General features: G+C 36.1%; 1 pseudogene; it reads right to left on the bottom strand.

Annotated features, from left to right (window-relative positions):
• Positions 1–19,425: 19,425 nt before the first annotated feature.
• LOC131072115 (DNA replication licensing factor MCM4-like) lies at positions 19,426–20,555 on the bottom strand (annotated as a pseudogene).
• Between the last annotated feature and the right edge of the window lie 3,826 nt (positions 20,556–24,381).

Raw genomic sequence — 24,381 nt, 5'->3', positions numbered from 1 at the left:
TATAATTGTTAGAGAACAACAGTGAATGATCCATGTATAGCACTCAACTGCTTGCTTGATCAAATCCAATTAAGTTCTAAGTTTGCATCACTCTGGCATATCTTTTCACACACCCTGGTTCGGCTTCACACACTCCTCAAAATCATTGACACTTCAAAACATCAACCTTACTGACATAAATAACCTTTACAACTAGGTCGACATCAAAACCCTAAGACGTACTACATAGATCATCACAAATCTTTACAACTCATCACAGATCATCATATGGATCATTACAATCAATTAGAAATCAATATCAACCGTTGAATGATCATAAGTCATCACAACAAGTTGATCTGGTACAAAGTCAAACCCTTAGCTCATTTTGCTAAGCGATTTGCACATTCCCAAACACGCCAAAACATCTTTCAAACACTTCACACAGTTTGTGTCACGTTATCATCAACATGTGAACTTGATGTAGATCACCGCCAAACCAAAAATCATTACTGGTCAAGAGAATTATTTACCGGTCCTTAAACCTTGACAAAAACTCAACATAAATTATAACCATAACGTCCGGTTGTCATAACATGATGCGGTTCCGGTCAGATACATGTTACAATGATAGAAACTTACATTCAAAACCACAAAGCCTCAATCATCACCAATCACCAGATACAATCAAAATATTTTCTCGTTTACCGGTTAAGGTCTTAATTCTCAATTTCTTGAATCTTTACCGATAAGCTCTCTCCAGTAGACCAAAAGATTTAGATGACACAATACAACATTAGTAAACATTAGTAGACATGCATAAACATTAGTTGCCATCAATGACAACACAAATAACTGATCAAAGTCATCCATCATGCAATATCAATCTCTTCATCATAATGTCATCTCAAACAGTCTTGTACTGGTTCAGTCATCATTCTCCATATGTATCAGTTATGCCAAACATGCCAAAAATATATGAAAATATGCTTATAGATGCCCCTATAGATCAAACAGAAAATGCTTTTGGCACTACAAAGCAAAAGGAATTGGAAGTTCATATAAGATTTAATCAGAAGAAGAGAGAGAGTTGGATTAAGAGAGTTGGAAAGATTGTTGAGAAGCTCATCGATGATATTGAGAAAAAGATAGACAAATATTCCACACCAGCAGCAGTTCAAACCTCATCAACATCAAGAAAAGGAGTGCTAAAGAGGAAGCAACCTAAAAATTTTATTGGTATAGTTGTATCAGGCTTAGAGATTGAAGAAGAGACTCCCACAATCTCTAAGGTCTATCTCAGAGTCCAACAGAAGAAGGTTGTGGAAGGGAAGCAACGACAAGCAAAAGAAACACCTCCGGTAATCGGAAAGCAACCTGTGATGGGAAGGAAGCCTACAGAGAAAAGGAAACCGGTTAGAGAGGCATCTCCCACTCCCACATCCGGTAAGAAGAAGAAATCAGATTTAGACACAACACTTGAATCAGGTAAGAGTATAAAAATTATCCCTCCTTTGTTTGTAGAAGAATTGGTAGATCAAATCACTAAGGATGGAATTTTGAGTAATATACAACACTATTATGTACATATGGATGATAAAGAGAAAAAGGAAATTGAGGAAGTAGTTTTGCTGTACTTAGATATATATAAGAAGGCCTTAATAGAGTTAGAAAAGAAAATACGGGTAGAGTTGTATAATAAATTAGATGCTAGAAGACTATTTGCACTTGAGGAAGATAGACATATAAAGATTCAGGAACTATTAACTGTCTGTGGTGCAATAACTGAAGAGGAAATGAAGAAGTGCCTTGAATTTGCAAATAAAATAACTTTCCGGAGTAGGCACAGGCAAGTTAGTCTAATGGTGGGAAGAGTAAATGAAATAGTCAAAGAGACCCACGAGGCATGGGTAAAATTATTTATTGATAATCCATATCTCTTTACATCACTGAAAGTTCCTCCTAAGTCTAACCCTTTAGACATCCTAGTTGATGCTAAGGGCAAGTGCATATCAGGTATAGACTCACTGGTATTGGATAAGAAAATAACTGAGGATATTCCTTCGATAGTCACAAATGTACAGGATGTAGAGGAAAATAAACCAGTAGATAATATTGAGGACAATTCTCCTTTGGTTATTGATGTAGACACAGTTGAGATTCATGATATAGGATTAATAGAAGAAATAACTGCACCAAGTGGCGAAGCCACCGGTGCCAAGGAGAAGGAACATGAGAAGGATCAGGAAGAAAAATAATATAAGTTAGAGGAAAAAGTAGCATAAAAAATTGAAGTTAGGGTACCGACACAATCACCGGTTGTTGGTCCCTCATTGTTGGCACTTGACACATCCAGTCAAGTGGACTTCAGTCATTTTGAGAAGAAGAATATAGAGTAGTTGAGTAGTTCAAAGTTGATGCTAGTTGCAACACAAAAGCTAACGAAGGAAGGAATCGAGGAAAGACAAGTAATAGAGCAAGCCATTCCAGTCTTGCAACAACTTGTACCAGAATGCTAAATTAGTCAAGTAGCTAGCCCTTCCAACAAGCTAAAGGGTTTGATAGAGCACAATGTCAAGGAGTTCAAAAATCTACAACAAGTGGCAAACCAACAGTTGGTAGAAAGGTATAATACAACATGGAAAGTTACTTTTGATAACATGATCACATCTGATAAGGTCAAGTTGACAGAAGGATTGATGAAGCTCTTCATCAATGCAACAACATATACCGGTCTTGCACTAACACTATGAAAATAAAGGAGGCTAAGGATAGGATTGAGCAGGTTGTAAATAATTTTGATGGTACTCAGTCATTGACCAACTCTGTTGATGGTCAAATTTTGCTTTTTGAATCAGAAATTTCAAGTTTGGAGAAGGATAAGGATAGGTTAATCCAACAGGCTAGAGAATTGAGAGGTTTTGTTAGTCCCTAGCTTAACATTTTATTGCTTCATAAAAGGGAATGTATGGAACATATGAGGAAGCCCACACCAGACTCATTATCAGAAGAAGAATTGCATGCCTACATTCTTAATGGGTTTGTATCAATTTTGGGAACATTGAAAACCGGCTGGGACACTTACTTGGGATTTTTGAAGAGTGCCTACCCTGATACATTCAAGTACATCTAGGTCCGGTAAACACTAATTTTGTTTTCATTCGTTTATTATCATTTGCCCCGGCTTTGGCATTGCTGTCAAAGGGGGAGAGGTTGGATGTGAAAAATGTTAAGGGACATAAGAAGTAATGTATAGCTCAGGGGGAGCAACTTTCTGAGATTAGATTTTGGGAAGATTTTGGACAGGAACCAGAACAACAACTCAATGATTTTTTTTTCACATGAGTGTTGCCATCAATGCCAAAGGGGGATATTGTTGGTAATTGACACTCATCCAGGATCATGGTGTTGTTATTGATGGAAACACACATCATTTTGGGTTGGATACTTATCTGATATTCACTGATATTCAAGGATAAACATCTGTCATTTAAGGAAACTGAGATATTGAAGAGTAAGGAAAATTGACAAACTAGGTATCGGTATTTGGAGGCCGACATAGAAGAAAGATCCGACAAATGTTAAAGTGGCAATGGTCATAAAGATTAATATTTATATTTAGTTTTGGACTGACATGTATTTATCTTTTGTAATGTGATTGTAAGCCGGCATAAGACATTCATGTATGCAAGGGTATATAAGTCAGTTTGGTTAGGTCATTTTGGGATATAGGTAATGAGAGATTATATGAGCGAGATCTTGATCGATAGTATATGAATTCTATGATCTGTATTTGGTCTTGGTTGTTGGTCAAGAAGATTAGGAAGCGAATTGATACCAGTAAAGGAAGGTGATAGTGTTAACCGGTACAATCAGTGCTTAAACACGAACTCATTTAGCATATCAGATGCACATTCAGAGTTTAGTTTTGGATTGTAATTTAGTATTTTATCTGTAGTTAGTGAGGCTCCTTTGTGATGAGCAGTGCACTCTAGGCAGTGTGCCTTCGTGCATGTGCAGGCCCCCTTTTTATGTAATATTTATTCAACTGGCTAGTGGATAGATATTGTGGGTCACAAATCCCACCGTGGTTTTTCCTCTTTGAGGTTTTCAACGTATAAATCTCTGTGTTATGGTGTTGATCTTTGTGGTTGCATTATTACTTGTTGTTATATGCTTTTATGCATACTGGTTACTAAGTTGTTGTGCTAATAAGGTTAAAATTAATCATTCCAGGAGAACACTGATTCACCCCCCCTCTCAGTGTTCTTGGATTCCAACGGGCTTCACCATATAAGATAGTGCCATCAACAAATTGTTGATGAGTTATTAGAGAGAGACCTCTACCGAATTGAACCCCAACCAATCATTACCCTCAATTACTCATCAAGAAATCGCTGTTGAGTAATTTGAGAGAATGCACATGAAAAAACTTGATGAGGAAGATGATTTCTAACTAATTGAAAAAACTTAAAAAGTCTACAAAACCACTTTTAAAACATAAATGTCCATAATGCAATGACACGAAAAAATCTTAAATAGTAGCCATTAAGGCATATAATCATGTGCTAAGGAAGTCTTTAGGCAGTTGTAATATTTACAAAGGTTCTAGATAAACAAGTCACCAATGAATTGTTCAAATTGCGTTATACCCCATTACTATAGTAATTGCGTAGGTTCTATCTTCGGTTGTAGGAACTGCTTCTGGAAATCTAGTTTGCATGCTGCATAACAAGTTAGTACATGAGAAAATTCTACATGATACTAGTTATATAGATCAATCACATTTCAAAATTTAAGCATTCATATAAATTATTACCATTCAGTAAACATACATATTATAGTGCTTATAATTAGTCTTAATGATGAAAGGTATTAGGTTTTAGGATAAAGGTTTGCAACATTTTTAAACAACAGATAGGTACTGGTTCTTCATCGGAGTGAGTTCCTAGAAGTTCAAGTGCATTTTCATCTTGATGCTAGTTGAGTGGGTTCCAATAGAAGCCATTTTCCCATTCTATCCTCTACCATCTGGAGTCTCTACACTGTATTCCTCAGTCCTCCAATTTGACACTGGCCACCAAAGTAAAGATGGCTCAAAGATAAGTGGTAACCAAATAATTTTTTAGTCCCTCACAAATTTCATATAACTCTTGACTCTCTTAATAATATTATGGTAGTTTTATAAGGAGTGTGTCTCCTTATTTTTCAACTCATCATTGAGTTCTTGCCACCTCTCTAGAAGAAGTAAGAATGCATATTTACAAGTGGTTTGTGCCAACTTGCTAAATATGACATGAAAATCCCACCTTCCTTTTAATACCTACTGTTGAACATCAGGCATGCTCATGAGGATCACCCAGTTGTTCAATGTAGTGTTAGGGTTTTTATATTCAACCCTTAAACACAATACAACCATCTTTTCTATTTCCTTATAGCTTCTCATCCGTTTACCCTTGTTTTCCTCATTCTTTTTGTAGCTTTTTCTCATACTTTAGTTGCAATTGATCCTTTTCCTCTTTCCACTTCTTTTCTTGTAACTACAACTGTTGAACCTTTTTCCAATTTTTTTAGGCAATGATAGACCAAGAGAGCATAGGATAAGTGTGGGAGACATTAGTAACATGGCGGGTTTGAATATGTTGCTCCTGATCAATGTTCTCCTTATATTTCTTTGCAACAATCATTACTACTCTGTCTAGATTAGTATTGTACTGCTTATTGGAAGCTTAGACCTCTTTATATGGCATAATTACCTCTTGTCCTATTTCTTATTGCTGCAAAATTTCAATTGATGCTTGTTCTCCTTTCGAACATTCCTATATAGGCCTATCAAAAGAATCTATGTTTGTATTTGAGGAGATTTATCCTACTCGTAGAGGTGGCCTTTCTCTAAACATGTGTTCCCTTTCACTACCAACTTTTCAGATTCAATTTCTAAATCTTTCTTGGCCTTGTTTGGAACCTATTTAGTGCCCACCTTTGATTTCAATCGATGAAATTTTCTAGGGATTTTCATAGTGGTCTTCTGCTGCTTTATTTTCTTCTATGGCCTAGTTGTAGTAGGAGTCTCTTATTGCTCATTGATCTTGAAAGGATAGAGAATAGGTGGTGGCTTATCCATCATAGAAGCACTAAGAGTTGGTGTCTCCTTTTATGGCCCATAGTTTTGTTTTTCAATAGTGAGGGAATAGGTTGTTTTCTTCTTTTTCTCAGACATAAGGGGCAAGTCAGGCTTTTGTTTTGTCCCTACAATAATAGAGGATTATACTATCTCCTTCTTAGCTATAGGTTTATCTAATGTCCTCTTCCTTTATCGGGTGAATATTTTGCCTTTTTCTTAGAAGAAATTGGGGAAGACTTTTCCTTTTTCATTCTGGGGGGAAACCTTACCTTTTCCATTCTTGTTTGTAACATTAGGGGATTTATCTATCTTTTTCTATTTTTTCTCCCTTACAAGGGATTTCCATTATCTATTACTCTTTGTATCCTTTGAATGATTCTCATCCTTCTTTTTTCAAGGTAGGGTTTTAGCTTTTTGAGCCAATTTATAGCCTTGTGTCTTAGCTGCAGGAGGGGTTTTATCAATCTCTTCCTCATCACTTTCTAAGGGTTCAAATTATGAGGAGCTTGTGTACTAAGAGGTTTCCTCAGATTTTGAGGATGTTAGAGATTCATGTTTAGACTCCTTTGGCTATTTACTACTTTATCCTTTCTCCTTATTCTCCCCTTTAGGTATCAGGTTTTGACCCCTAGGTCCTACATTTACATGATTAACCCTCCTAATTTGTAAAAATTATTCCCATGCCGTATTAGGATAATGGATGCTCAAACTTCTCTTAGCTAGTTATTGGATTAAGCAATGATGGGATAGTGAAAAATCCTTAACTTTTTTCTCTTCCACCACCATGCGAGATGAAAATGGGTGGGATAATCTAGTACATTGACCAATCTTCCATGTCATAGGAGGCTCAATAGCTTGAAGTAGAGGGAATACACAAAGGACAACTTCCCTTCATACTAAAATATCTAATAATATAAATAGCTACACAAACCCATTTCTAAGGGAGTGATATTCATTTAGTTCCCTAATTGGATGTCTCTAATGAACCATCTTTTGGTCTAATAAATTATACCCTAGCCGAAATTGCATCAAAATGCTTAGGGTAATCATCCCCTTTAATGGGAAGTCTAGATACTTCAACTATGGCCATCATAGTTGTATCTACTGTCATACCATTCACTATGGCAATGTTATATTCAAGAGTTAGAGAAATTTGTCTTGCAATTTCCTCATTGTAATCAATAAACTTGTGAAAATAGTTAGGCCATGGGGTACTTATTCTATCTCATCTTTGTATTCTAGGTGAATTTCAACAAAAGAGTGATCTATGGTTTCCTTATGAATAGGGTCTCAACCCATTTATTCTTAGCACCATGTTCATTTCCTTCTAACCTTGTCTTCTTGAGTTCTCCCTCCCCCCAACTTCACTCTACTAGTAACCCAGATTTTGACTGTGCTGCTACTCAAATCCCCTGATATCAAAATCTTGTAGCTACTTTTTGTTTGTTACTCATGTTATCAATAATGAACTTTTGAAAACTTTGTTTAAGGGTAGGTTTTGGTTGCTATAGGTAGATGATATACAACAAAGGAATGATTGATGTAACAAGGATATCATTTCTCATACTTAAGAAGGAAGTACAATGACATTAATTGTGAATGGTGGCAAATAAATTTGAAAAAGATGGCTAATTATGAATTAACCATTCAAACTAATTTTCTAATAAAATCAATAGATTACTCTCCCCCAAGCTTAAGATTGATTAAGTGTCCACATGTGTGATTAAACAAGGGTAAAGGTTGACTATTTGAATTTAAGCACATAATATGATTATTTAGAATGAAAAGATATATAAGGAATGAAATCTTGATATAAAATGTGATAAATTTAATATAAGCAACACAGACAAGAATTTTTTGTTGGAATCAATAAACACTGAGAGGGGGGGATGAATTAGTGTTCTACAATTAACAAATTTCTTAACCTGATTCTTTAACCACCATATATAAATGAATAAAAGTAAAGTGAAGAAACTGAAAGCAAATAACCACAAAACCATAACACCAGAATTTTTACGTGGAAACCTGGAAAGGGAAAAATCACGATGAGATTGGAACCCACAGTATTATAATACTGTGGTTAGGAGTATAATAATATTACAAGAGGGGAATGCACATGCATTCAAGGACACTGTAGAGCTCACTGCTCAGTTACAAAAGAGGGCTACAACTCAAAGGAAGGCTCACTGCCTTACAAGTGATTGCAAATAAGAAAAAGAATGTCTGAACTAAATAGAAGCATCTACATATGCCAAAAAGCAGTTCCGGTTAAACACAATTGGTTTTCTTCCACTGGTCTATATCTCTGCTATGTTCTGCTGCTTTGTCATACACCAGAGCACTAAAATTCACACAATAACTCATACAATACTCCACACACTCACATCTTAACACAACACACACCAAAATGCTCAAATGAATCGGTCTTATATATCTGCATCAACAAAATAAATCAATTCCCATGTCGGCTTCCAAAAACCGCATAACACAACATGAAATGTGTAACTATAAGTCAGTTCAATCCGATTACCAATCCATATGGAAACCCAAATAAATTGATAACAAGATTCACACATGTCGGCTCAATCACCTCGAAGTTGAAAACAATCACCGAAATCATCCCAAAGATTCTGCATAACACGTTACACCAAAATAACTTTGTTCTTCTTGAATTACCAGTTACTGGATATTCTAACTTGCACGAGAGTCAATACTGGAGGCTAGAATTGTGAACCAAGCTACCTCAAACATCTAACCATCTAACTCTTTCATCGCGATCAAACCTATGCAACAAGAATGAAGATATGCACAATGTATCCATACTATGTATTCCACCTTCCAAACTTAAGCATAAATGAATACCAAGCTTCTCAAACTTCCAGTAGATCAATTCTACATATATCAGATATGATATCTGATTTGAGTTTCCATCAATGACAACCCAAAAACATTTCTCATGCACAAATCTTTACTGGTACAATGTCTCTTGCCAACAATCTCCCCCCTTGGCATTGATGGCAACACTTGTGAAAAATGACACTGTAGCTGCAACACTTCAAAATTTCAAAACCGCAACAACTCAATAAGCTCCCCCTGAGAATGTACATTATTTTTCATACCTTTCTCTCCCTCTTTGATGACAATGCCTAAGATAGGTATCTTCCAAAATTCATATACAAGGGTATACTCCATATCTTACATGAATTTAAAGATATCTGCAAAAATGGTCTTTAGGGACAGTAGATGATCATCCCATCCTTTCTTCAAATTCTCCAAAATGTTGATCAGAGCACTAAATAAATAAGCATGCATCTCTGCTCTCTACGATCTGCCAGAACACTCTTATTCAGAATGTTCATTACATCATGTTGACTGCTCAACAAGGTGTCTAACCGGGGAGTCATTAGATTTTAGAGTTCTCCCACTCTATCGATTATTCTATCCTTTTCCTGATTGAGGCTCTTGATCTTATCTAGGAGAACCATCACCCGAGCTTCACAGTTACTAGTAAAAACTGATTGGGGGGAAAAGGTTTGAGAAATACCCGCTAAATTTCCTTTACACTCCTTTATTTGCTTATGTATCTCTATTGTGAACTTAGGCAAAATAAGACATGAATTATATATTTTATTTCCTTCATCTAATGCATCCTATATAGCCTTTAGACCGATAGTCAAACTAGCCCTATTGCCTTCAACCATCTTCAAAATTGTTCTCAGCCACATAGCATTAAATTGACTCAAAATTTTTGCATCAATTGCTTTCTCTAAGGATACAAAATGAGAATCTACTGCCTTCAACATATTCTTCATCTTCCCAAAGGGTGAATCTGCAATGTCTTGCTTAAAGGATAGGAAAATTTTCTCTAGCACATATTTGGCCATAAAGATCAACTCTTCATCTTCAGAGTGATACTTGAGTTACAAGTCCTCACTCTCCTTGGCTTGTGCGAGAGTTGCAAGCTTAAGTGATTGAACCAGAGATAGATAATTAAGATCAATAGGTCCTGTGGTGAGATCATAGACAATTAAGATCAATAGGTCCTGTGGTGAGATGAACTATGTCAGTGATTATTTTCTTTCCCTTATCTATAGTCACAATGTCTCTTGCCTCCATAACCTGATCAATCTTTTCTCCTTCCTTCTCCTTCTCTACCTTCCTTGCTTCTTCACATTTCTCTTCATCTTCTCCCTTTTCATATCCAACCTCCTCAAATGCCTTTTCAGATTCAACATTTCTCACCTGAGGATTCTTATCATCTCCACCAAAGTCATCAACCTTCTGAGTATCATTATTATCTACAACTATGTCTTGATCATTTATCTGCATATACGGAGAATAGGTATCATCCTGTACATGCACTTCCAGAGGGGTGTCAACTTTTGCTTGATTTACTTCATACTTATGCTCTTCCAAAAATGTTTTCAAAATTGTTTGTCTCCTTGGCTACTTCATCTATCTTGTCAAGCATGATCTTATTTAGTCTCTTTTTGCTTCTGAATCTGTCCTTCACAATCTCAAGTAATCTGTCAACTTCAACCTTAGAAATGATAGAACACAAGTTAACTAATACATATTCTTTTGTTCTTTCATCCACCAAACTAGCTGTATGCCTTTTGGCATCCAAAATATCATACAAACCCTTCGGAATCATAGATGATAGTTCTATCAGGGGTTTGCTATATATATTCATATACTGTACAATGGATTCCTCTAATGCTCTTTAGTCATTATCATCACAATTCTTATAATATATAGATATATTCTTCAGATTTCCTTCCTTACCACTTTATCAACAATTTCACTTAATGAAATGATGGGCACAATAGTATAAGTACCTTCTACTTTACCAAATTTTAGAGATTCATCAAGCTAAGACAGAGGCTTCCTGCCGGGTTGAGGTTTGTTAGCTTGTTCAACTCCAATTTTTTGCTTCTTTCTTGTCTGTCCTTCACCGAATGGTGGCTTCCGGACTACCCTAGTAGAGGTAGTAGTCTTCTTTACCTCCCGCACTGCTTCATCAGACTCTGTTTCTTCCTCAACAGTGGCCGTTGCATAGACTCTCTCAGGCTTCCCTTTCTTTCTCTTTTCTGCTCCAACAGTAGATTTAGTTTGAGGTTTAGGTGAAGGGACAAGCTTTTGTGCACCAGAGGAAGGTGCTAAATTTGTTTTCCTGGGATTTCGAGGAGTAGAGGCAGGTTTAGACTTCTTTGGTTGGACCATATCCTCCTCCTTTAGGATATTTTGCTTTCTAGCCTTGCAGACAACTTCCTTATTTATACCCATGTTCTTAGAAAGATTTTCTAATTCTTTCCTTACCCTCTTCTGCATACCGGGATTAGTGAATTGAGAGTGCAAACTTAGACTTTTCTCCTTATAAGTGCCAAATCTTTCTTCCTTCTCATCCACTGACTTTCTCAAAAGATGTTGATCATACATATCAAGAGTATTAGCATCTACTTCATACCCCATGGGCATGATCCATTATGTTCTAGATTCTGTCGCTTCCATCAAACATTGATCAATCTCCACCATGAAGAATATTGTGTCTTCCTATTTATCAACAATCTCCTTTGGGATCCTTTCTGATGGGGAGGTATCCTCAAAGAGAGTTAATTCCTTACCTAAACACAGTCAGATGTTGTCCTAGTGGGCTCACTTCATTGTTCATCTGGTCTCAAATTCAATTTAGACACCACAACTCTCTAAGAGTGCTCCCAATCAAGATGTGCTCACTAGTTGCTCAGGCATGGTTGATATTCACAAGAGTAAATCCAACCTTACACTCTCAAACTTGTAACAAATGCTTGCAAAGGTTGTAGTAGGTGTTTGGGATGTTTTTCAAGGATCATCAACTGGTTTTGAATGAGGGTTTGATTCATTTCCCCATCTCTCCTTCCTTTTCCTATTTTCTAGGCCTAGTAGCCCTAGAGCCCTAATTAGCCCTACCTAACCGGTTTTTGTGGATTTTCTCCCAATTTCTCCAAAGACCCACACAAAATATTTTCTAATCAGGATACCCTTTTGGAATTGATTTCCATTTTATGAATTTAGGAATCTTAGTCTGACCGTACAGGTACGAAACCCAAGAAATGCTTGTTTTAGGTGGTTTTGGGCTTGTTTTGGTCTTTTTCCAAGGGTTAGGCGTCTTCCTTGATCTGCCACACCTCCAAATTCACACATATGTTCTACCACACACTACTTGTTCATCCCAAACACTTTGCAACTCCAACCCTGCTCTTTCCTGCAAACACTTGCATAATCTCATTCATTTCCTAACCAGGCTTTGACTGAGCTCGCCTAGGAAATGATGCTCATTGGCCTTTCAATGAAATCCGAAGGAAAATAAAATCTATATAAACTATAAAAAGGTTCCATGGATTGAATCCCAAGGGCTATTGAGAAGAACTCAAAGGACTTCAAGTTGGAACCATGTTTGGGCCTCTCAAATCCTTACTCAGGCCGAGAGCTTGCAAAATTGAAAACTCAATTCAAACCTGCAAATAAACTAACCAAATTGCTTTCTGAGAACTATAAGAACATTTGAAAAACAACAAAAAAAGTACAACAATGCAATCAATCCATTAAGTATGGATTGCTGCTCTAATTCTTGAAAAAAATGCAATGTAAAACTTCAAAAACGGTCACAAATTGTATTCCAATCAACTCTAGGTGTTGAACAACCTCATTACATTCATTCTCAGGGATTTTATATGTCATTTTTTTCCTAACTAACTCTCCATCAGTTTCCTAACCAACCCTTTGCTCAAAAATGCAAAAAGTTTCTCAACGTTGCAAAAAGTTGTCAAACAACTTTGACAACTTTTGCCAAAAAGTGCATTTTTGCCTTACATACTTAGTTTTCTCCTCCAAACCATCTAGGATGACTAAAAACCATTACATTAACATGTCCCAATTCCAAACAAGGATTTTCAAGGCATTTTTCATCAAAATGCAAGATTATGCCATTTTAGGCTTACAAGCCAAAATTGAGCAAATGCATTGTTCCAAGGACATTCAACCTACCAAAGCATTACAAAAAAAATGAAGAGCTAAGAGAACTCTTATTCACCACTCCAAACCATCTTATGAACAAACACACCAAAATGAAGAATCTGGACTCAAAACTAGGTGCTCTTGCACCACTTTCCCTACTCTGCATCATGCTTTGGAATGATTTGAAATAGCCCCACATAATAGCTTTCTGTGCTTGTCCATCACCCAATCCTTGTAAATATTCTTTGATCTGGACTGCCATCGGCTTATCATATGCCCACTATATTTTACCTACACCGGGGATCTCATTCATGAAATAGAGTGCCAAACAGACAATCAAAGTTCCAAACTTAAAGACATGTTTCTTATCTTGCTTTATCTTCTTCAAATTGCTCTTCAATTCACTTAGCAGTACTCTGTACAAGTCATACAACTTGTTCTCCTTTAGGATTTGATATGCTGCATAAATAGCGGTACTAGATATTGAATTAGCTTTGCTAGATTGATATATCTTGTAGCTAGTCACCATGGACGCAAATCTCACACCATACTCAACAATGTCACTTATTGTCATTGATCTATTTTCATACTGTGAACCGGTTACCTCTGTTACAGTTGTGTTCTTCACATTTCTTAGACTAGGGACTTCACTGATAGAATTCAAACATGGTATCGCCTGGATAGAAGTTTTAGTAATCTTGTAAGGTTTATCTAGCCATATGAACTCATCATGTACCCTACTCAAAATATACCTAACCCATTCGGGTTCATCGAAAGTCAAAAAGTTCACAAATTGAATGAAACCCTTATCTTGCAAAGATTTGAATTGAGGTTTGAGACTGCCCATATTGTCAATCATGTGCTTGGTGTGTAGAGGGAATTTCCACATTTCCAAGCTCCTCAATACTATAGTGAATGTATTCCCTAATGTCCTCGACATGCAATACCTCGAACGAAACATAGGAGAATGCACCATTCAGATCATCTTCCATTGATTTGTATGGGTGCTTCTTGAATTGAGGCCTTGCCCTATCAGTTATCTCGACAAGTGGAGTCACCACACCAGAACCAGAGGATGCCATTATCGCAATCTAGGTTATGAACAGATGATTTCAAACTTAGAGAATACCTTTTTGACTTCAACCAGATGCAAGAGATCTTCACCAAACCCTCTTAAGCACTGTTTTCACTGCACAAAATTCTTTGCTACACTCTTCTTCTCTTTCGCTTTGCTCGTAATGTGAAAAATGAATGTCAAAATTCCTTTTTATCTTATGGATACATAACTTTGAGGTGTTATAAATGATCAACCCTAAAGTTCTTCTGGATGCCATGAAACTCATGAACATTGTACGAGAGTGTCAAATCAAGATCAAATCTTCCGGATATTTCTCTGGATCATCTGCACAACCATTTATAGTCATCTATAACCATCTACAACCGATTATAGATCTTAGAAAGGGGGTTTTAAGGATCTGCATGAAAAGATTCCCCTTAAGACTAAAATACCTTAGTTACTGGATGAAGATCCAACATCAGAATCTAGTGTGGGCCGATTAGCATAAATCAAATCTTCCTTCTTAACCCACATCTTCTTGTGTTGCTCTTTGATCTCATCAACCTTCACTTTGCCCTTATTATATGCTTTGTTCTTATTTGCTGAGCATTCTTGCTCACATTCTTGCTTCTACAATATTTTGCAATATGACTGGTTTTGTTGCAAGCAGAACAAACAATGTTGTTTCTTCGATTAGGCCTAAAATTCTCTTGATTTCCCTTTGATCTGCATTGGTTAGCAATATGTCCAAATCTTCCACAAGAATAGAATCTTACATTTCTCCTATTTACCATACTTTTGTATTCAACTAACTTATGACCATATTTATTGCAATTGAAACATTGACCGAAGAATGATGTAGTATTCTGATTAGCTCTATTTCTTTATTGACTTCCCATATGACTAAATTTATTGCAAAAAAAACATTTACCATAGAATTTATAAGTAATAGGTTGTCTTACCAGAGGTTTCTTGTTCTTCTAATGATTGCTTTGACTAGATCTGGAGCTTTCTCCTTTCTCAAATCCAAGTCCTCCCATATCACCTTTGTTCTTCTGACTTTTTAGCATCTCATCTAGCTTAGTCGAGCTAGCATTGAATTTTTCTTTGTATTTATTAGTAGTGGTAAGTTCATTTCTCAAAATTATGACCTGTCTTTCAAGTTATTGCTCATTGTTCTGGGACTGTATCAATTCAATCTTCAACAGGTCATTTTCATGATTCAATCTGCAACATTCATCAGATCTATCCTTTCAATGACCGAGTCAGACTTTCTTCTTTTTTCTTCCTATCTCCAATCTCCTTTGTCAACTTCATCATAATGGATTGTATTTCATTATTCAAGGTTGCATTGTCTCTAGCAATTTTCTCACATTCATATGTCTTGTCTTGATTATCAATGCATTGCTCTTCTTTCTCCTTAATTTTGTCCATCAACTCCTTTCTCTTCTTTCCAGAAGTGTTTACTTGATCTTTTAATGACTCAATGAAATTTTTCAGCATCACTTAAATTTCTTCTCAGATCACTTGCATCTTTCCTTGCTACATCTAGATCTTGAAGTGCCACAATAAGTTATTGCTGCAAACCAGAGTCCATTGATTCGATCTTCTGTATCTTCCTCAAGCTGTTAGGCTTCCTTGGAGGAACTAGGCTCTGATACGAATTGTTGGAATCAATGAACACTGAGAGGGGGGGTGAATCAGTGTTTTGTAATTAAAAAAAATCTTAACTTGATTCTTTAACCACCAGATACAAATGAATAAAAGTAAAGTGCAGAAACTAAAAGCAAATAACCACAAAACCATAACACCAGAATTTTTGCGTGGAAACTTGGAAAGGGAAAAACCATGGTGGGATTGGAATCCACAATACTATAATACTGTGATCAGGAGTATAATAATATTACAAGAGGGGAATGCACATGCATTCAGGCACACTGCCTAGAGCTCACTGCCTTACAAGTGATTAAAAATAAGAACAAGAATCTATGAACTGAATATAAGCATCTACATAATCCAAAAAGCAATTCCGGTTAAGCGCAATTGGTCTTCTTCCATTTTTTCTATCTCTCTGCTCTGTTCTATTGCTCTGTCATATACCAGAGCACTAAACTTCTCACAAATTGCTCATACAATCTTCCACACACTCACATATTAACACAACACACACTAAAATCCTCAAATGAATCGGTCTTATATATTCGCATCGACATAAGAAATCAATTCCCATTTCGGCTTCCAAAAACCGCATAACATGCAAAATGAAACATGTAACCATAAGTTGGCTCAATCTGATTACCAATCCATATGCGGACCCAAACAAATTGATAACACGCTTCACACATGTCAACTCAATCACCTTGAACTTGAAAACAATCACCGATCATCCCAAAGATTCTACATAACACGTTAGACCAAAATAACTTTGTTCTTCCTGAATTACTGGTTACTAGATCTTCTAACTTGCACGAGAGTCAATACCAGAGGCTAGAATTGCGAACAAAGCTGCCTCAAACATCTAACCATCTAACTCTTTCACCATGATCAAAACTATGCAACAAGAATGGAGATCTGCACAATGTATCCATACTTTGTATTGCACCTTCCAGAGTTAAGCATAAATGAATATCAAGCTTCTCAAACTTCCAATAGATCAATTCTACATATACTAGATATGATATCTGATCTGAGTTGCCATCAATGACAACCCAAAAACATTCGCTAACTCATTTGAGGTAAAAATCTGACAAAATTCTCTGACTAAAGTGAATTAACTTATTGTTTCATCGAGTACCTTTCAATTTAATGTGAGATTTTCACTTTTTTTATAAACTAGTCCTCGACGTTCGTCGAAATTTTGATGAACAATAATTATCATCACTATTCCGACGATATTTTGACTGATATCAATGATGATGATGATGATGATTTGACCAATCCTTACAATATCGAATCTGGATCGGATGATATCGACAATTTGCTGGATGAAGAAGAAGATCAATGATATATTTAGTACCTTAGAATAATGTGTTAATGAGACCAACACATCTCCAAGCCACAAATGGGAAGGGCATACAAATGCAAAACAACAAAATTGGGATTTTTTTCTTCCTTTCTTAAATTATGGAGTTGCCTTTCTAATGTAGGAGCATCCCCGGTTCATAGAAATCTTGCATCAACCAAAAAAATAATTTTTCTTTTTGTTTTTGCTTTCTGTTTGTAGTTTCAACACTTCTTTCCATGTGTCCCGAATTTGGCTCACCGGATCTTGTGAAGTTGGATTTTTCTTGAAGACCTGATCATCTTCCTTATTCCCAAACCATGGAGCATTTGGATCATTTTTCGACAAGTTATTGCTACCAGTTTTCGTGACAGTTTCCTGTTATCGGTTGCCTAGACCTATTTGTATTTGTGATCTACCAGATCCCTTCCGTAGCTTGGGGAGCCTTGAGAGTTGATTCCGATGTTTCTTTCGCGTGTGACCAACCTTTTCCCATAATCTACACTTCATCCTTTGGATATTACAGAGGAATCTCTTGGTGAAGGTCGACCTTGTTGGTTTTTCATGTTAGGTCTTGTTCTTTGTGTTTTGATCCCTTTTTGGGCCAACCGGATCCTCTTTGATCATATAAATCATTATTATAGAGCATTAGAATGTAACAACAAAAAGGTTAGACTGAGCATAATAGATAGATCTTAAGATTTGAGGTCTTGGTTGTGACCTATTCTGTATTTTGAGAATGTTTAAGTAGGCCTGTGAGCCGGTTTCTGTAACTCGGTTTTTACCGATTGGCTATAATCAATTTTTATGTTATAATTCAATCTGTTCTGCATCACCTCCTTCATGTCTTTGTGTTTCCGTTGTGTTTACTCTTGCTGACCGATCTAGACTGATCTCTTTGAGGTCCCTCCTAACCAGTGATTGCTTCACTTTCTAGGTAGTTTCATTGGCCTAACCAAAAACCAAATTCTCTATATTTTCACCATAAATATTAATTCTAGAATGGATTTTCATCTACAATTCCATTGTGTTCCCACCTTTGATGATATTATAGATAAGGGGGTCACCATCTAGAAATCTCTTGCTGCCAATATTTTGGTTGAGAACTATATTAAAGACAAAGATAACATAATAACTAAACAAATGAAAAAACACAGTTGGGCTAAAACAAAATGGTATCAAATGATGGGGTAACTAGCTCCAAATTCATTTAGAGCCCGAACATGTACCTAAATAAAAATATCATAATATTTCAAAATGTTCAATAACTAACACATGTTGTTATACCACAAGGATATTCAATAATAAAAAATCATCCAAAACATATGTACACTTCCTTGGAGGAGCTTATCAAAGTAGTATTTCAAAAATTAGTTGAAGCTAACCTTATTAAATTCCCACATACCATAGTTTTCAATGACAATGCACCCAAACTTGCATTATTATTAGATTATTATTTTTAGGCCTTCATATCTTCTAGGAGGCGTTCAAATAAAGTGTTTTGTAGACATTTTCTGCTGCAAGTTTACATAATAATTATAATGAAGGAAAATAATTGGTTCCAAATTGTATTTTAAATTTAAAATATAAAATTTTATTTTGAAACTATAAAAATGAACTTTTAGTATATTTGGGTCGTTATGAATCTCGCGTGCAATTTTAGAGAGTTGGGGCTATGATATAAAAGGCATAATCCAATTCTATAAGAAATCCCAATAGAACCCCCATTGGCATAATGACTGCAAGGATCAATTGAAATACCAAGCCACCCACAAAGCATCTAGCGAGCCGGAAATTGAAAAATGGAGGGAGATAGAGGATGAATAAGTGCAAGTGCCAGCAAATCCACTGTAAGTGTTGCATCTATATTTTGGTCAACTCCCATTAATCGTCAAATCTACTATAAAATCCTTCCAATTTACTAAACAGGGTTGAAATGGTATTGTGTTTTTTTACATTGAGTGGGTGAGGCTTTTTGGGGTAGAAAATTTGTATCAACTCTCATGGAGTCCACAGGCATACATCTCCTTCACGAGATTTCCTAACTTGTATGGGTTTGGGCATACAAATCTCTCTTTCATAGTTTGCCCAAAATTTTATGGTTCTTACATTTTTTTATATTTTTTTTTATGTCAATTTTTGTCATTGAGATTGTACAACCACGCTTTGCATTCCTTCCAACTTCAACATTTTGTTACAAGAGAAAGTACCCAGCGATGTACCATCGAGCATAATGCTCAGAGCATATTAAAATAGTTTATTACAACACTAAGACATCAGTCTTATGAAATACACCGTTACTAATTATCATATGGGTGTTGTACCATCCTTAAAATTCCTTCAGGTTCTCTTAACATTGTCTCTGTGGATTGTAACAAACCCCTCGCTCACAAGGTTTCCAATTGCATTGCGAATATCACTAAGGTTGACTTCTTTGGATCTCTGTTTGTGCATTTCCTCCAGGACCTCTATTATACTTGTTGATGGTCCCTCTACTTGCATCTTTTCAATGATAAGAATCCTAACTGATGAAACAAGATTGGCTCATCTTATTCTTTCACTGGCTGAAACTCCCGCAGTGATGAGATCCATGTCATGGCCCCATTTGAATGACCAGTGGCAGATTATTGAAGTGCAACTTCAAGTAGGTGGAATGCTTCTACCACATCACACCTTTCGACCCACTCAGAGAATTGAATGCGGGCTAGTGCTTCACTAATTCTTATCAACCTTTCAATTCGACGAGGTGTTGTTGTGATTACCTTTTTGCTATTGCCAGGGAAGTTTCCCTTCCTACACATTTCAACATAACCACGGATCAGATCCTCTACAGCCTCATCAGATATTTTAGGATGTATATGTTGTCTTGCATAAGTGATATATGAAGTGAGGGTTGGGAGGTCCAATGCATCCAGTGTTTGGTCCTCAAGCTCATCATAATGCAATGCAACAAGATGCCTTGCAAGGCGTCGATTTGTTTGTTCATCGATTTTATAAAGCACTAGGTAGATCAGATGAAACCTGGAAAGCCATGTTGGAGGAAGTTGGATATTATCAATAACTGAAAGTCTAGGGTTGTAGCGTGAACTGCTAAGATTGGTACAAGCTAAAACTGATGTCCTTACATTAAGAGATTCTATGATCCCAACCTTTTTAATTGACACTATTTATTGTTCTATAACCTCGTGTAACATGCTACGAGCATTATCTAACATCTTTTCAAACTCGTCTATGCAACATATACCCTTATCACTCAATACCAATGCTCCACTTTTTAGAACCATTTCACCAGTTTCAGGGTCCTTTGATACATAAGCAGTCAAACCAACTGCAAAACTTCCACAACCACTTGTATAAATGCCTCGAGGAGCCAATGTATGCACATACTAAAGTATTGTGTTTTTTTACATTGAGTGGGTAAGGCTTTTTAGGGCAGAAAATTTGTATCAACTCTCATGTAGTCCACAGGTATACATCTCCTTTAGGAGATTGCCTAACTTGTATGGGCTCGGGCATACAACTCTCTCTTTCACAGAGTTTGCCCAAAATTTTAATGGTTCTTACATTTTTTTTTGATGTCAATTTTTGTCATCAAATTGTACAACCATGCTTTGCATTCCTTCCAACTTCAACATTTTGTTACAAGAGAAAGTACCCAATGATGTACTACAAAGCATAAACAAGTATAGTCAAATTAGTTATTAAAGAAAGATTCATACAATGAGATAGTGTTGAAAATATATTTATGTAGGGTGCCTTATAGCAGTTCTCCCTATTCAACGCTATCTTGTAGGGTGCCTTAAGTTTTTGACTAAATAAGGTTATGATTTTACACATTTGTAATGTCCCCTAGGGTAAAAGACTAAATAAGGTTCTGATTTTAGATGTTGATCAGATTTTGGAAGCAAAGACCTTTAACCTCTATTGATCTGCAACTGCAAAATCAAAAGATACTAATAATTATATTAAGGGTTTCTCATATAAACAAATATAGTCAAATTAGTTATTAAAGAAAGATTCATACAATGAGATAGTGGTGAAAATATATTTATGTAGGGTTCTTTATAGTAGTTCTCCCTATTCAATGCTATCTTGTAGGGTGCTTTATAGTAGTTCTCCATATTCAACTCTTAAGTCCTTGCTGGCAAGATACTCATTAGATTTTGGTCAAAAGATAAATCCATCCAAATCCAAGGTATACATCCTTAACTCTAATTGTCTTGTAAAAGTTGATATTACTAGGGTCCTATGCTTCTAATGATAGAATTACCTTGAAAGCACTTTGGCATTCCTTTCTTCATGGTTCAAAATAAACCTTCAGACTATCAGAAAGTCATTCAAAGCTTACAAACAAACTAGGATATCCATTTGGAAAGGGAAATGGTTATCAATGGCATCTAGACTACAAATGATAAAATCAGCTCTTGACACCATTCCCAATTGTTACATGGTTGTTTTGAAAGCTCCTAAATTAGTAGTCTCAAAATTAGAGAGTTATCAGAAATTTCATTTGGAAAGTAAATCTAGATAAAAAAAAATAAAAAATCCGTCTAATCTCATTAGCAAACATGAGTTTAGATAATTCTAAAGGTGGATTGGGTATTCACAACATCTCAGTGATAAATTTAGCTCTAGGTAAAAAATTGGTTTAGCACATGTACAATAAGCCTCATGCCAAATCGTGTAAATTTATGCAAAGGAAATGACTTTATTCTTCTAATCCAATAAATAAGTTTACGGTTTCTAATCCTTAATTTTATTATTATTATTTATTATTAAATTACTAAATTAGATTTCAAAGTTGGTACATTACAGTCCGCCCTTCCCAAATTTTCTTGTCCTCAAGCAATGTTGATTATAATTTTCTCAAACAAAGGTGAGAAGCATGACACATCTATGACCTTCATATCCCCTTTGGTTTACTCTTGTTATTCTCATATTCTAGATTAACTAAAAATATAGAGCCAAACACAAATAATACACTTGAAAATACAAAGCATACACATGGATATATGAAGACATAGAGCATACACAGAGTATACACATGAATATACACATTGCTAGACCCTTCTTATTGGTTAGAATGCATTCATTATTGTATTGCTTGGAATAAAAATATTGATGAATAATTTATGTATTGTATTGCTTGGAATAAAAATATTGATCGATAATTTATGTATTGTATTGCTTAGAAATAAAATATTACAAATATGCAAGTATAGGTGGTACTGAAAAACCACCAAAGTTCTGTTACCACAAAACCACCCTCAAAACCACCATCCCAACAAAAACCAAACCCTACTACATGCAAAATTGGCCTACCAAAACTACTAGTAGAAATCCCCATGTACATATAGAATTGGGGAGAAAACAAACATAGAACAAAAAGATACAAACATACAACAAAAATTCCACCAGCCATGGCAAGATTAACCCAGAAGTGGCCTATACTCTGGGTCCTCATAGAATTCTGAGAGCCACTTCATTGCTTGGGAAGTTTGGGGTCTCGGTCGCAACTCTTGAGCGACCTCTACTCATGCCACTTCATGAAGAACCCCTAAAACCTCATCACATTGCTTCAACCTTCTGAAAGTTTTGAATGCCTGCCACCTACGAAAAGCAAGAGTTTTGCATCTTGCCTCCAAATCATCATCAGCCCATCGAATGTGTGGTAGCGATGCCACCTAACTAGCCACCCTTGCCTCAGGAACAATTCCCACCATTGGGACCACACAAGTACACACACTAACTAGGTTTAATAGATACCTTGATTCAATTACAACTCTCAAGGCATTTTTCACCTTGTCCACCTCAGCCTCAAACTGAAAACCCTAGGCGGAAATCAATGAATATGCCTCCATGCTTGTTCTGTAGTGATGACTTACATGGACAATTTCCTCTCCCATCAATATCTTCACAACCTCATACGGGTGCTCATCCTTAAACAAAAACAAACCTTTCAGCCTTGTGTTTGTGAATCGTCGAAGAAATGGGACTAATTTCTTGTCAGTATGGAAGGAGAAATTGACTTCCATGCTGCATAAGGCACCCAAGACACTTTGCATACAGTATGATACCAATAAAATGGCACTCCAACAACACTCCGCCTAATCCACTCAAGCTTTAAACACGTCACACTCAATTATGACACCCATTTGCCCTCGACATTTATCATAATCTCTATCATCATTCCTCTGAATGTTCTAGTTCATCTGTACAATTCATCCGCACAAGACGACATTAAAGCCATCTAAATATTAGCCATTTAATGTGTACGACAAGGCAATATCATTGCTGATCAGCATTCTTGATCACCACAAGGCAATAACACAAGAAAAATCGTTCAAATGTATTCAAGATAGTTCACAACATTTAATTCTTTTCAGGCCGATCCACATTGTCCCATTAAAGGTTCTGACGCCATTTCACAAACCCACTTTATTCCTCCTTCCAAAATGACGACCTTTTTGCCAATTCCAAAGTGGTAGTTGATTCCCTTCACGAAATAGCGCCGAGTTTGCTATTTCACAATCCTCACTTTTGTCTTTCGCAAAATGGTGATGTATTCACTATTTCACATCCTTCATATTTAGACTACGTGAAACAATGAAATATTCACCATTTCACATCCTTTGTTTTTTGACTCTTGTGAAATTGACATCCGACGATGTTGTTGTATGTGCAATGATATTTTCGTTGAACTAGCATGCTCCACATCATCATAATTGCGACAAACCACTTAAATATCCAATAAAGTTGCCGTATGTGCAATGATTTTTTTTGTCGTAATTACCAATGTTTTGTGTAGATTGTTCGTCACAAGACTAACAAATTTTTCGTTGATATTCTGATGAAAATAACTCACATTTTTTTGTGACATTGCCAGATGCCACTTCATCGAGAGTTCGACAAAAATAGGAATGTCAGACAAGCGACAAAATTTTGTTGGGTATTTCGTCGATAATCCAATGATAGTTCATCAAAGTTTCAACAAACATGCATCGGAAATTGTTGCCAAATATAGTATTGATTTCTCATACACAAATCTCTACTGGTTCAGTGTCTCTTGCCAACATTTTTGTGTATTGTTTAGTGATGAAGATCGCCTTTTGCATCATTTAGTGACATGGCAACTATTGAGTAGGTAATCAGTGGTGCATGGAATTGTGATTTGCATACATGTGGTGTGGCGGGTTATGATGAGTTGGAAAAAAGGTAAAATTT

The sequence above is a fragment of the Cryptomeria japonica genome, chromosome 6, assembly GCF_030272615.1.
Source record: "Cryptomeria japonica chromosome 6, Sugi_1.0, whole genome shotgun sequence".
NCBI lineage: Eukaryota > Viridiplantae > Streptophyta > Pinopsida > Cupressales > Cupressaceae > Cryptomeria > Cryptomeria japonica.
Note: the sequence above shows the minus strand (reverse complement) of the source record. Positions and strands in the feature narration are given on the sequence as shown.